A 15,317-nucleotide genomic window follows, 5' to 3' on the forward strand; every position below is an offset into this window, starting at 1 on the left:
TTGAGGTGACCATTAGAACTTCAACATAATTAGATATGGGCTAATATAATGCGGATTTAGGAGCAGGTCGTCCAAGGTTCGTATCATTTGGTATCAGAGCCAAATTTTGTTCAGGTTTGATTTATCTATATTTGCTTTAGTTGTTTTTATATTATTCTACAATTTTAGCATTAGGTTAAGGTTCCATCCATCCCATACATGTTCTGCATCTTAAAAAAAAAAAATTCATTCCTAGTTGTATTAGGATTTCCTAGTTTTATGGTATTTTTGTTTCCTAGTTTGTTGGTTGTTTTTCATCATTGTTCTTGTTAATTTTGGTTTTTGTTGATTTTTCTTTGCTGTTTTAGTCTTAAATATTTGCATTCATATATTAAAAAAAAATAAAAATTTGAAGACTGGGGTTTGCAGAATAAAAATAAATAAAAAATCGCACAATTTGAATTTTTGATTGGGAGGTCACGGGTTTGGTGTTTGTTTTGGAGTTGGAATTGTAATTTTGGTAATTATTCTTAATACTGCAGTTGTTTATGTTCTGTGAGTGTAAAAAAAAAAAAAAAAAAAAAAGAGGTAAAGCCGAATATAAAAAAAAAAAAAATTTCGGGTTTGTTGAAATTTGAGTTTGGGAACTTGTTTGATTTGGAGATTTGATTTGTGATATTTTGAGTTTCTGGAGAATTATTTGGTTTGATATTTGAATTTTGGGTGCTTAAAATATTTGGATTAAAATTAGTTAAAGGATTTGATACAAAAACTTGAATTACAAAGAACAACAACCAACAACTATTCTATATTTTTGTTGAATTTGATTCTTGTTCGTATTTGAATTTCTTTTTCTAGAATTTTATTCTTGAAATCATAATGCATTACCATCTGGTCCAGTTCTTCAAAATTCCAAAGTTTTCTCATTAATTTGCTTTATTTTGCCTACAAAAGCCGAAACTAGGTTTTGTTGAATTCTTTAGGTATTGCCTACTTTTAGCTACTGTTTTATTGATAAGTTTAATTGAAACATACCAGTAATCTAATTGCTGTTTTGTGGGTGTTTTAATTAGAACTTTGAGTTAATTCTTTGAGTAGAAAAAGCCAAGAGAGTGCCGAGACCTTGTTTGAGTGAAACACGTGAGGGAGTGAATATTGTGAGGATTTATTTTATTTTTGTAGTATTTTACTAACATGGCAGATTCTAGAATAAGAAGAGGAGACACACCATTGAAAATTAACGAAGAAGAGTCCGTAGGATTCCATGGTGGTTCCCGAGCTACGGGGAGTGGAGAGAAAACGGACATGAGGGCTTTATTGGAGCAATTACAGCCGATGAATGCCTGATTTGACCATTTCAATCAAAATATGGACAGGTTAGAAACATCCCAAGGAGTGCCCAATATAAGGTTAGATGCTCGTGGAGGTCGAGGTCGAGGAGGCCGAGGGCGACCAAGAGAGGAATTTGGGGGAAGTAACTATGAAGATGACTTGAATGGGGGGTTTGATGAAATTTTTGAACCTCAAGAAAGGCTAATCCATGGGAGACCAGCAAGGAATGAAGATGATGATCTTGGCAACATCAAGTTAAACATCCCACCATTCATGGGTAAAAGTGATCCGGAAGCATATTTGGAATGGGAAGAGAGAATGGAGAATGATTTTCGATTGTCATCATTATTCGGAGGCCAAGAAGGTGAAGATGGCAACAATGGAGTTTGGTCATTACGCACTCCAATGGCAGACAAATGAGCACAATACCCGAAGAAAAGTTGATGATGACTTGATCACTACATGGCGACAAATGAAAGGAGCCATGAAGACGCGATTTGTACTATCCCACTATCATAGGTTGCTGCATCAAAGGCTTCAATCTTTATCTCAAGGAAGTAGGTCCGTGGAGGATTATTACAAGGAGATGGAGATGCTTATGATGAGGTTAAGCATGAATGAGGATCAAGAGGCAACCATGGCAAGTTTTTGGGTGGTTTGAATCATGAGATAGCCAACCAATTGGAACTTTAATAATATGTAGAACTGGAGGAGATGCTTCATGTGGCCATCAAAATTGAAAATCAATTCAAGAGAAAGGGTACAAGCTCACAGTTTGGAGGAGATTCAAGCAGCGGGAGAACCAATCAAAGTGTTTGGAGAAGCAATCCCATCTTTGACAACAAGCCAAAACCGAAACTTGAAGAAGATAGTTCCAATCGGCCAAAAAGAGAAGCTAAAGCCGAAGCTGTCCAAGCACACAAATATGAAGGTAAATCTGATCATAAACCTTCAAGAACTCATGAAATTATGTGTTTTAAGTGCCGAGGAAGAGGACACATTGCCAATCAATGCTCGAATAGAAGAATCATGGTGCTGAAAGTTCATGGTGAACTAGAATCCGAAAGCGAGGAAAGTGGGGGAGAGGCCGAATTGGATGATGAAGAATGTGGAAAGGATGAACATGAGGAAATCGAAACACTCCAACCTTCAAGGGCTGACTTGAGCTTAGTTGCAAGACGAGTCCTTGCTGTATACAAAGATGAGGAACAAATCCAAAGAGAGAACATCCTCCACACCCGATGTGAAATTCAAGGTAAGATTTGTAGTATGATTATTGATAGTGGAAGTTGTACAAATATAATTAGTAATCTTGTAGTTGATAAATTAGGCTTAACCACTATTAAACATCCATAACCTTATAGATTACAATGGCTTAATGATAGTGGTGAAATAAAAGTTAATAAACAAACCAAGGTAGAATTTAACATAGATAAATATGTGGATGTTGTTTTGTGTGATGTTGTGCCTATGCATGCCAGACATATTCTATTAGGTAGACCATGGCAATTTGATAAAGATGCTACTCATTTTGGTCTAGAGAATTGTATTGGTTTTAGATTCAAAGGCAAGAAGGTCAAGTTGGAGCCATTAACTCCAAAGGAAGTATATAGAGACCAATTACAAATCCAACAAAGGAGGGAGGCCGAAACACTCAAGGAGAAGGCTAGTATGGCATTAACGGCTTCACCATCCATCCAAGACGGTAAGTCTGAGCTTGCTGTCCAAGGTAAGCATTTCAAAACATAAATTGAGTGGAAAAACCATGAGAAGGCCGAAAGTGGGGTGAGAAGAATGGAAAAACCTGAGAGAAATGGTGAGAAAACCGAGAGGGAGGAAAAATGGGTGGTGGCCGAGAGGGAGAAAGGAAAAGAAAGGAAAAAAAGAAAAAGTAAAAATTTTTATTTAAGTTTTGGGGACGGTAATAAGGCTATCTTGGGTAAGAAACCATTGCTGGTTATGAATTATAAAGATGCTAGTTTAAAATATTTTTTTTTTGTATAGAACTTTATCTGCATTATTAAAAGCTTTACTTAGTGGAAATTTGAAAATTTTGGAGATATTATTTGCCAATATTAAAAGGTGTGATGAACTTGTAATTTTAGTATTTTTCATGATAGTGTTTGATCCAGGAGGTTTGGTTTTGTTGCACTCAAGAAAGGAGAGGTTACCCGAACCTAAAAAAAAAAAAAAAGAAAAAAAAGAAAAAAAACAGAAAAAGAAAAAGTCCAAGCCTATGCCGCATGTTGACGGATCTTTTCAAGTTTTGGAGTCGAATAACAAGAATGCCTACAAACTTGATTTACTGGGTGAGTATAACATGAGTGTTGCATTTAATGTTGCTAATTTAACTCCTTTTGCTGCAGGTGATGATCTTGATTTGAGGACAAATCCTTTTCAAGAGGAAGGGAATGATGTGATTCCGCCCGAGCCCGCTCAACCGATAACCCGCTAGGGTGCTGACCTGACACGGATGAAGACCAGGCCAATCACAAAAGCTCAAATTTAGAGATTTAAGGAAAACCTGGGAGCATTATTACAGGGGGTAATCAATTCTCAATAGAACTTGTCCATACTAGAAGATATGGACAAGTGGTGGAAGCCGATACGGACCCGGGTAGCGATTTTGGTGCAAATATGGACACCGAGAAGCATGAAATGGTTCCAACTCTTTATGGATTCAATAAATATGTCAAATAGGATATGGAATCAATTCAAGCCAGCTTCAAAGGCATTCAGAAGGGGTTGTACGGACAACTTCAAATTTGGCCTGTTTTTTACTGTATTTTGTGCTGGCTTTACTGTATTTTGCTGAGTTGGCTTTTTCTCTTTCCTCCAAGCAAGGGAAACGTGTGGGACTCCATAATAAGCTTATTTGGCATCCTAAAAAGCATTTAGAAGCTGATTTGGAGCTTAAAGAGGTTAAAGATTGGTCAAAGTCAACTTAGTCAAAAAGCTAGTATTTTAGTTTCCTAATTTAATTCTACTTTTTGTTTTAGGAAATTACCATTACTTTTTGGTTTTTATTTATTTATTTTCTGGATAAATAAGTTTAGGAAAGTTATTATTTTATTATTTTCATTGTAAATTAATTAATTCCTAATTCAAAATAAAGGAATTAATTAATCCAAATTAGATTAGGAAAGGAGTGAGAATTTCATCCACCATAGGAAACCACTTTGTATGGTTGGTTTTCCTTTTGTTTTTTTTAGGTTTTATTTCATGACTTTGTAGCCTATTTGAAGGCTTATTTTTCAACAAAACAAAAGCTTGAATTTTATACAATAAATTATTTGTGAGATTGAATTCTCTTTGTTCTTTTGAACACCTAAAACACCATTAGTGAATGAGTGTTTTAGTTTGACTTATCAATAGGCCTTCCATAACCTATTGTGGCATCTTCATTATATACCAAGGTTTCTAATCACAGGTTGGTTAGGGGTTGAGGTGACCATTAGAACTTGAACATAATTAGATCTCGGCTAATATAATACGAGCTTAGGAGCAGGTTGTCCTAGGTTCGTATCATCTTTCTCATTATTTCAGCGGATCCTTAAAAAAAAAAAAGAGTTTGTATCGCATAAAATATATACTTCGACTTTCTTGTCTTAAAACATGGGCTTGTAAACACAAAAGTAGTGTATGGGTTTTTTTGAAAAGATTAGGTTTGGAATTATTCGAAGAGTTCTTTACGTAGGAAGAAGGGGTTCTTTCTTTGATTTTTCCAAGAAGTTATTCAACTTTTCGAAGGTTATATAGAGGGTGAATTTGGTATTTGGATATTGTTTGCATCAATGATCTGGTCAATCATGAATGATTGGTTGTTCGACTATGGAAATGGAAATTATCCCTAAATGCTGAAGAGATAACAAAAAATTTATTTAGTCGTCTATTATGAAATGTTCATGCAGTAAGAGTAAGGGTTGATCAACTAAATATTCAACTTTCTTAGAGGCTTGTCTAGGGAAGGAGCCGGATTTTAGATGTATACATAGGGAAAGCTGTGTGCAATGAAAAATGCAAGCACAGTTTGGGGAGCGATTTTTACCTTTTTTTCTTATTTTCTAATTCTACGAAGTAAGTTATCTACTCCATCCGACTAGTTCCAAGATCGAGTCCGGGGCAACCCATTCTAATGATTCTATCAAAATCATATGCATTTAAATTAAATCCGAATTTTAATCCAAATTTTGTAACTTATTTATTTTTATTTTATTTTATTCAATTTATTTAATTAGTTTATTAAAAAAGAAAAAAAAAAGGATGAATCTAGATATATAAAAACCTCGATATATCTTTGGATGTTGAATATTGGTTGACATGGGTATATAAGTCATGTTATACTGTTGAATAACAAGCCCTCGATTATCTATTTATAGAAAATTCATGTGCTTGGGAGTCCATGATGATTAATAATTTAATAAACCAAGATTTTACCATGACTGCAATTTTAGAGAGATGCGAAAGCGAAAGCCTATGGGGTCACTTCTGTAACTGGATAACCAGCACTGAAAATCGTCTTTACATTGGATGGTTTGGTGTTTTGGTGATCCCTGCCTTATTGAACACAACTTCTGTATTTATTATTGCTTTCATTGCTGCCCCTTCGGTAGATATTGATGGTATTCGTGAACATGTTTCAAGATCTCTACTTTATGGAAACAATATTATTTTTGGTGCCATTATTCCTACTTATGTAGCGATAGGTTTGCATTTTTACCGATATAGGAAGCGGCTTCTGTTGATGAATGGTTATACAATGGTGGTCCTTATGAGCTAATTTTTCTACACTTTTTACTTGGTGTAGCTTGTTATATGGGTTGTGAGTGGGAACTTAGTTTCCATTTGGATATGTGCCCTTGGATTGCTGTTGCATATTCAGCTCCTGTTGCAGCTACTAATGCTGTTCTCTTGATCCATCCAATTGGTCAAGGAAGCTTTTCTGACGGTATGCCTCTAGGAATCTCTAGTACTTTCAACTTCATGATTGTATTCCAAGATGAGCACAACATCCTTATGCACCCATTTCACATGTTAAGCGTAGCTGGTGTATTCAGCGGCTCTCTATTCAGTGCAATGCATGGTTCCTTGGTAACTTCTAGTTTGATAAGGGAAACCACAGAAAAATAATCTACTAATGAAGGTTACAGATTCGGTCAAGAGGAAGAAACCTACAATATCGTAGCTGCTCATGGTTATTTTGGATGATTGATCTTCCAATATGCTAGTTTCAACAACTCTCACTCTTTACACTTCTTCCTAGCTACTTGACCTGTAGTAGGTATTTGGTTCACTGCTAGGTACTAGCACTATGACTTTTAACTTAAATGGTTTCAATTTCAACCAATTTGTAGTTGATAGTCAAGGTTGTGTAATTAATATCTGGGCTGATATTATCAACGGTGCTAACTTGGGTATGGAAGTTATGCATGAACGTAATGCTCATAACTTCTCCCTAGATCTAGCTGCGGTCGAAGTTCCGTCTACAAACGGATAAGATTTGGTATTAGTGTATACTGAGTTATTGAACATAAAGGAGCAATAATCAATTTCTTGTTCTAGAAAGAAGTTTGGTATTGCTCCTTTAGGAGTTTTTTTACTTTAATTTTTTTCTTTACCATAGTGCCTCGTTTGTCTTGATTTTCTATTTATGAATAATAAGGAAAATGGAACTATTGGATTTTTTTTTTACTTGCCCCCGGATATGTGTCCCTTGGACCCTTTGCACGACCACCACCAGTGGCAGCAAGCTAGCCCCCTATGGAGGGTAGACTGGTGTCTTTATCAGGTGTAATGCCCCTCTTTCGTCAAAAGGCATGGTTTCTCACCACCTAATGATGATCAAATCACTTGCATTGCATTACCATAATGAATCACAAGAGTTGTGATTTTGGAATGAACCTTTCTTGGTGGAGGAAAGGAATAGCGATGGGTTTCTATGGAGCATCCAAGAACAAGATGATTCAATCGGACAATGAATTCTTACGTGGTCCAAGGAAATCAAAGGTCCGCTTCCACGATTCCATCTATATCAAATCTTAATACCAGAATAGCTTATATAGTCATGATTCAATTCAAGTCCACTTACTTTTGATTGATTAACGTAAGGAAAAGAAATAAGGATAGTCATCCATCACCTTGAGCGGAGCCCGGTTTGGGATCGAGCCCTTCCTAAGGATCATGGGTCATGATATTCTAATTAGTTCAAATTAAATACAGCTGGGCCCATATGTTTAACATAGGAAATTCTTAAAAAATCAGATGCCTAGCGTGGGCTATTTTATAGAATAATTTTCCTAAGCTCAGAGAATAGTAATTCGCAAGGAATTCTATCCCATTAGGTTTGAGGAGGACTAGTAGATTCGATGGCAGTGCGTCGGGGAAAGGGCCAAGCTGTACAAGAATACCCCATTAAAGTACCAAGTTCCACAAGTAAGCTATTATTTTGGGGATCTCCGATTGATACGTCAAACTAAAACATTCATTTACTAATGGTGTTTTAGGTATTCAAAGAGAACAAAGAGAACTCAATCTCACAAATAATTTTCTGCATGAATAATGTACGGATTATTATTGATAAAACAAGCCCTTAAATAGGCTAAAAATAACAAAATAAAACCCTAACTAACTATGTAAAACCAGCCACCAAAGAATAGAAAACCTAGCTTGGCCGAAATTCACCCATTTCCTTATCTAATTTGGATTAATTAATTCCTTTATTTTTAAATTAGGAATTAATTAATTTACAATGAAAATAATAAAATAATCATTTTCCTAAATTGATTTTTCCAGAAAATAAATAAATAGAATCCAAATAAAAGACTAATTTCCTAAAACAAAAAGTGAAAATCAAATTAGAAAACTAGTTGACTAGTTTGACTACTAAGGTATCTTTGACCAATCTCCAGCTTGTTTGGGCTCCAAATCAGCTTCCATATGCTATTTAGAATGCCAGATATGATTAATAATGATTCCCACACGTTGCCCCTCGATTGGAATAGGTCAAAGAAGAAGAAAAGTTAAAGTCAGCAGCTAAACAGCACATTTTCGGCCAAATGAGATGTTGTCCGTACAAGTCCTTTTTAGATGCTTTTCATTATGACCTGGATGGATTACATATCCTCTTAATGATATTCATTGAGTTCATGAAGTGTTGGAACCATTCCTTGCTCTCCGGAGTCCAAATTTGCACGAAACAGCTACCCGGGTCCATATCGGTCTCCACCACTTCGATGCTTGAAATGGGTCTTGTATCTTCAGGTACTGCCTAGCCCTTTTGAGAATTAATTACTCCCTGTATAAAAGCATCCAGATTTTCTTTAAAGATCTTAGTTTGAGCCCTAGTGATCGGCCCGATCTTCATTTGTATCGGGTCAGCACCCCAGCGGGTTGTTGGTTGTGCGGGCACGGGCAGATTTTCATCATTTCCCTCCTCTTGAAAAGGATTTGCCCTCAAATCTAAATTATCACCTGCAGCAAAATGAAATATGCCAGTAACAATAAATGTAGCACTCAAATTATACTCACCTTGCAAATCTAGTTTGTAAGCATTTTCATTGATCCATTCCAAGACATGAAAAAGTCCATCCCCTCGTGGCATAAGTTTTGACTTTTGTTGTTGTGGGAACCAAAACCAATCTCCTAGGTCAAACACTATCACAACAAATCCTAAAAATACCAGCTTATTTCGACAAAAATCGCATTTTTTAAAGTTAGCAAATAATCCTTCCTAAATTTTAAAATTTCCACTAAGAAAAGCTCTCAACAATGTAGATAAAGTTCTATACAACAAAAACATCTTTAAATAAGCATCTTTATAAATCATAAAAAGCAATTATGTCATACTTACAATTGCTTTATTAACATCACCAAAACTAAGATAAATTTTTTTATTTTTTCTCTCCTTCCTTTCTTTTCCTTTCTTCCTCTCGGATTGTCCCTCACTCTCGGTTTTTTTCAGCTTTCTTGTACTCTCGGGTTTCTCTTCCTTTCTCACTCCAATCTTGGCCTTTTCATATCTTTTATCACTCTTGCCTTGTCTCTTTCTTTCCCCTTAAGTTTAGGTTTGGAACACTTACCTTGGACAGCAAACTCTGACCTACCTTCTTGGATGGATGGTGAAGTCATGTGTGCCATCTTTGCTTTCTCTTTGATCTTTTCGGCCTCCCTCTTTTGTTGTATTTGTAGTTGACCTCTATACACCTCCTTGGGAGTTAATAGTTCCAACTTGACCTTTTTACTTTTAAATCTAAAAACAATACAATTCTCTCGACCATAATGAATAGCATCTTTATCAAATTGCCATGGCCTATCTAATAGAATATGTCTGGCATGCATTGGCACAACGTCACACAAAACAACATCCACATATTTTTCTATGCTGAATTTTACTTTGGCTTGTCTATTTACTTTCATCTTACCACTATTATTAAGCCATTATAATCTATAAGGTTTGGGATGTTTAATTACTGCTAAGCCTAATTTATCAACCACAATGTTGCTAATTATATTTGTACAACTTTCATTATCACTTATCATACTACAAATCTTACCTTGGATTTCACATCGGGTGTGGAAGATGTTTTCCCTTTGAACTTGATCCTCATCCTCGTAAACATCCAGCACTCTCCTAGAAACCAAATTTAATTCGGCATTGGATGCATGTAGGGTCTCAACTTCTTCCTCAAAGTCTTCCTCTCCTTGTTTGGTTTCATCTCCACTTTCCTCACATTCCGATTCTAACTCACCATTACCCTTTAACATCATGATTCTTCTATTCGGGCATTGGCTAGCAATGTGTCCACATCCTTGGCACTTAAAACAAACAATTTCTCTAGATCTTGAAGGTTGAGGATAATATTTTACCTCATTCTTTGGTGCTTGGACAGATTCAGCTTTTACATCCTTCCTTGGCCGATTGGAGCTCTCTTCACCTAGCTTCGATTTTTGTCTTGCTTCAAAGGTGGGATTGCTTCTCCAAGCACTTGGATTTGATCTTCCCTTGTTGGAAACACCCCCAAACCATGAGCTTACACCCTTCCTCTTGAATGCTCAAGTTTAATAGCCACGTGCAACATCTCCTCCAATTCCACATATTGTTGCAATTCTAGTTGATTGGCTATCTCATGATTCAAACCACCTCCATCTTGCCATAGTTGATTGGTTAATCTCATCATGTGCATCTCCATCTCCTTTTAATAATCCTCCACAGAACTATTTCCTTGAGATAAGGATTGAAGTCTTTGATGCGGCAACCTATGATCGTGTGATGGTACAAATTGCTTCCCCATGGCTCCTTTCATTTGTCGCCATGTAGTAATCAAGTCATCACCAACTCTTCTGATGTGATTCCGCCCGAGCCCGCTCAACCGATAACCCGCTGGGGTGCTGACTCAACACATATGAAGACTAGGCCAATCACAAGAGCTCAAATTAAGAGATTTAAGGACAAACTGGGAGTATTTATACAGGGGCTAATCAATCTCAACAGAGCTTGTCCATAGTTGAAGATACAAAGCCTATTCTAAGCATCCAAGTGGTGGAAGCCGATACAGACTCGGGTGACGGTTTTGGTACATTTTTGGAGTCCGGGAAGCATGAAATGGTTCCAATGCTTTATGGGTTCAATACATATGCCTGAGAGGTCATGGAATCAAGTTAAATCAGCCTCAAATGCAATCAAAAAGGGCTTGTACGGACAGCATCAACAATTTGGCCGAATTTGCTGTATTGCTTGCTGACTTTACTGTATTTTACTGTATTAGCCTTTTCTTACTTTTCCAAGCATGGGCAACGTGTGGGACTTCATATTCAGCTTATTTGGCATCCTAAAAAGAATCTAGAAGCTGAGTTTAAGCTCAAAGAAGTCAAAGATTGATCAAAGTCAACTTGATCAAAAGGCTAGCATTTTTAGTTTCCTAGTTTCCTGACTCAACACCATTAGAGAATTGGTTGTTTTAGCTTGACTTATCAATAGGTTTTCCATCCCCTATTGTGGCGTGTACATTATACCAAGGTTTCTAACCACAGGTTGGTTAGGGGTTGAGGTCCATTCCATTAGAACTTGAACTTAATTAAAGATCCGGGCTAATATAATACGGGTTTAGGAGCAGGTCGTCCTAGGTTCATATCATCTTCCTTGGGTAGTTTGCTCGTTAGTCCACCATTGGAGTGCACAGTGTCCAAATTCCATTGCTGCCAGTTTAACTTTCTTGGCCTCCAAATAGTTGTGACAGTAAAAAATCATCTCCATTCGCTTCTCCCATTCCAAATAAACTTCCGGGTCACTTTTTCCCATGAAAGGTGGAATGTTTACCTTGATGTTCCCAAGATCATCATCTTCATTCCTTGCTGGTCTCCCATGGTTTTTCCTTCCTTGGAGTGCAAAATTTTCATCAAACTCTTACTCCAAGTCATCTTCAAAGTTACCTTCCCAAAATTCCTCTCTAGGTCGCCCTCGGCCTTCTCGACCTTGACCTGGGCCTCCATGAGCATCAAACCTTGTAGTCCGCATTCATTGGGATGTATCTAATCTATCCATCCTTTGATTTATATGGTCAAATTGAGTATTCATCCACTGTAATTGCTCTAAGATAGCCTTCATGTCCATTTCCTCACCACTTCCCGTAGCGCAGGAATCACCTTGGAATCCTGCAGATTCTTCTTCATTAATTCTTAGCGGTGGATCTCCCCTTCTCACCCTTGAATTTGCCATGTTAGTATAAATAACACAAAAATAAAATGAAACCTCACCAAATTCACTCCCTTACGTGTTTCACTAAAACAAGGTCTCTACACTCGTGTTTGCAGACTAGTTTCGCCTTTTAACCCTTTTTTAACCTCACACACTCTTGCCTTTTTTTCTACATGACTAATTTACTTAAAGTTCTAATTAAAACACCCAAAAAACAACAATTAGATCACAAGTATATTTTAATTAAACTTATCAACAAAACATTAGCAACAAAACAAACAATACTGAGTAAATTTTTAAACACCTAATTCTTGGTTTTCTAAACAAAAAATAAGCCAATTTAGTAAAGCAAATTGTAGAATAAATAAGAACTGGACCAATGGTAAGGAATTAAGAATTCAAGAATAAAAATTTAGAAAAAGAAATTCAAACCTGAACAAGAATCAATTTGAACAAAAATAAGGAATAGTTGTTGGTTGTTGTCCTTTGTAATTCAAGTTTTTGTATCAAATCCTTTAACTAATTTTAATCCAATATTTTCAGCACCCAAAATTCAAATATCCAGCAGCAAAAATAAATCTCCAGCAACTCCAAATATTGAATAAATAGTCAACAATTTAGCAATTCAAAGAAATTTCCAGCAAACACCGAATTCAACAAACCGATTTCTTTTTTTTCTTTTTTTAAATACTCAAAGAATGCAAAACAACTCCATTAGCAAAGATCAACACCAAAAATAGCAATTCCACACCAAAAATCCACCAAACCTGTGACTTCCAACAACAAAATACAAATTTACAAATTTTTTTTTTTTCGTAAATCTATATATGTTGCTGCAAACACACTTCTTTTTTCTTTTTTTTTTAATATATGAATACAAATATTTAAGATCAAAACAGCAAATAAAACTCAACAATAAACCAAATTACTAAGAACGATAATGAAAAATAACCAACAAAGTAGGAAACAAAGAAATATGGTAAAACTAGGAAAACCTAACTTAACTAAGAATGAGTTTTTTTTTCTTTTTTTTTTATATATGCAGAATGTGTATGATGATAGAAGAAACCTTAAACTAATGCTAAAATTGTAGATTAACACAAAACAAATAAAGAAAATAAAGATATATTAAACCTGAACAAAATTCGGCTCTCATACCAAATGATATGAACTTCGGACGACCTGCTCCTAAACCCGTATTATATTAGCCCGGATCTAATTATGTTCAAGTTATAATGGTCATCTTAACCCCTAACCAACCTATGATTAGAAACCTTAGTATAATGAAGATGCCACAATAGGTCATGGATCTCCTATTGATAAGTCAAACTAAAACATTCATTCACTAATGATGTTTTAGGTGTTCAAAGAGAACAAAGAGAATTCAATCTCACAAATAATTTTCTACATGAATAATGTACGGATTATTATTGATAAAACAATCCCTTAAATAGGCTAAAAATTACAAAATAAAACCATAACTAACTAGGTAAAACCAGCCACCAAAGAATAGGAAACCTAGCTTGGCCGAAATTCACCCCTTTCCTAATCTAATATGGATTAATTAATTGCTTTATTTTTGAATTAGGAATTAATTAATTTACAATGAAAATAATAAAATAATAACTTTCCTAATTTTATTTTTGAAGCAAATTATAAATAGAAACCAAATAAAAGATTAATTTCCTAAAACAAAAAGTCAAAATCAAATTCGGAAACTAGTTGACTAGTTTGACTACTAAGGTATTTTTGACCAATCTCCAGCTTGTTTGGGCTCCAAATCAGCTTTCATATTCCATTTATGATGCCAAATATGATTAATAATGATTCCCACACATTGCCTCTTGATTGGAATAAGTCGAAGAAGAAGAAAAGTCAAAGTCAGCGGCTAAACAGCATATTTTTGGCCAAATTGAGATGCTATCCATACAAGTCCTTTTTAGATGCTTTTGATTTTGACTTGGCTGGATTCCATGTCCTCTTAATGATATTCATTGAGTTGATGAAGTGTTGGAACCATTCCTTGCTGCCCAGAGTCCAAATTTGCACGAAACAGCTACCCGGGTCTGTATTAGTCTCCACCACTTGGATGCTTAAAATGAGTCTTGTATCTCCAGGTATTTGTCAAGCCCTTTTGAGTATTAATTAATCCCTGTATAAAATCATCCAGGTTGTCCTTAAATCTTTTAGTTTGAGCCCTAGTGATCGACCTGATCTTCATCTATATCGGGTCAGCACCCCAGCGGGTTGTCAGTTTTGCGAGCACCCCAGTGTTGTATTTTGGATGCTTGAAGGCCCTGCTGACCTGAAATGATTTAGAAAGATTCTTCTTTATCGATTGTGATCGCTCATGGTATCCATAGCATTGCTTCTTTTTCAGCCAAATTCAGATTTCGTGAAATTTCTAGGAACGTGCAGAGCTAAGACCTACTGTTGTTGAGTGGCAACAAACGAGAAAGACATATAGTTTGATATGATTCAAAAAACTATATGTATAAATATGAAAATAGAGAACTCTTTGAGATCACTCCACTATATCTAGACAATGTGTGTATCCTACTCTCATCTCAAAACCTAACCTCAGAAAAACAGTAGGATTTCCTTTTAAAAAACCCAACAGATCCCTCAAGGGGCATGTATAACTACCTCATAGATAGCATCCACAAGACACTAAATTAGCCTAGAAATGGATGCATCTTTTTGCTATCTCTCATGCGCTTTTGGTCCCCAGTTTCACTGGAAAATTGGAAGCTCATAAACTGCCCTCTACAGTTGAAAATGTGAAACGGTACTAGAGTTATTTTTTGGAGAAGGATCACAAGCTCGAGTCCAAAGCTAAACGGCATGTTTATTCATCTGCACCTGAAAGGGCTTCATGAGCAAGAACTTATTTTAAGGCTTCTTCAAAAAAGTAATTATCTCTCCTCTGGCATCAAAGCCTATTCTCTACCAACTTTTGAAAGATGATCGGATTGGTGAACAGAGGATGTTTTCTCTCTTCATCTTTACTTCAACATACCCATACTTTCGTTATGTAGAAATTTTTGTTTTCGATATCCTTTTTTCAATTTCTTTTTATTTTACATTTAAATTTAAAGGTTTCAATTCCATTTTTTCTTCTTTTAGTTTGAAAAATGAAAAAAAAATGATAAATGGTGTAAATTGACATATTTGTTTGTAATTTGTAAGTTTGTAATTTGTAATAGGGGCGGATGTAGCCAAGTGGATCAAGGTATTGGATTGTGAATCCACCATACGCGGGTTCAATTCCCGTCGTTTGCCCATATATATATATATATATATTTAAATTAAA

At 35.7% G+C, this 15,317-nt stretch overlaps 1 pseudogene; it reads left to right on the forward strand.

Moving 5' to 3' along the window:
* The first annotated feature begins 5,677 nt into the window (after nucleotides 1–5,677).
* LOC125423947 (photosystem II protein D1-like) lies at nucleotides 5,678–6,808 on the forward strand (annotated as a pseudogene).
* Nucleotides 6,809–15,317: the final 8,509 nt, after the last annotated feature.

This window comes from Ziziphus jujuba, chromosome 7, assembly GCF_031755915.1.
Source record: "Ziziphus jujuba cultivar Dongzao chromosome 7, ASM3175591v1".
Taxonomy (NCBI): Eukaryota; Viridiplantae; Streptophyta; class Magnoliopsida; order Rosales; family Rhamnaceae; genus Ziziphus; species Ziziphus jujuba.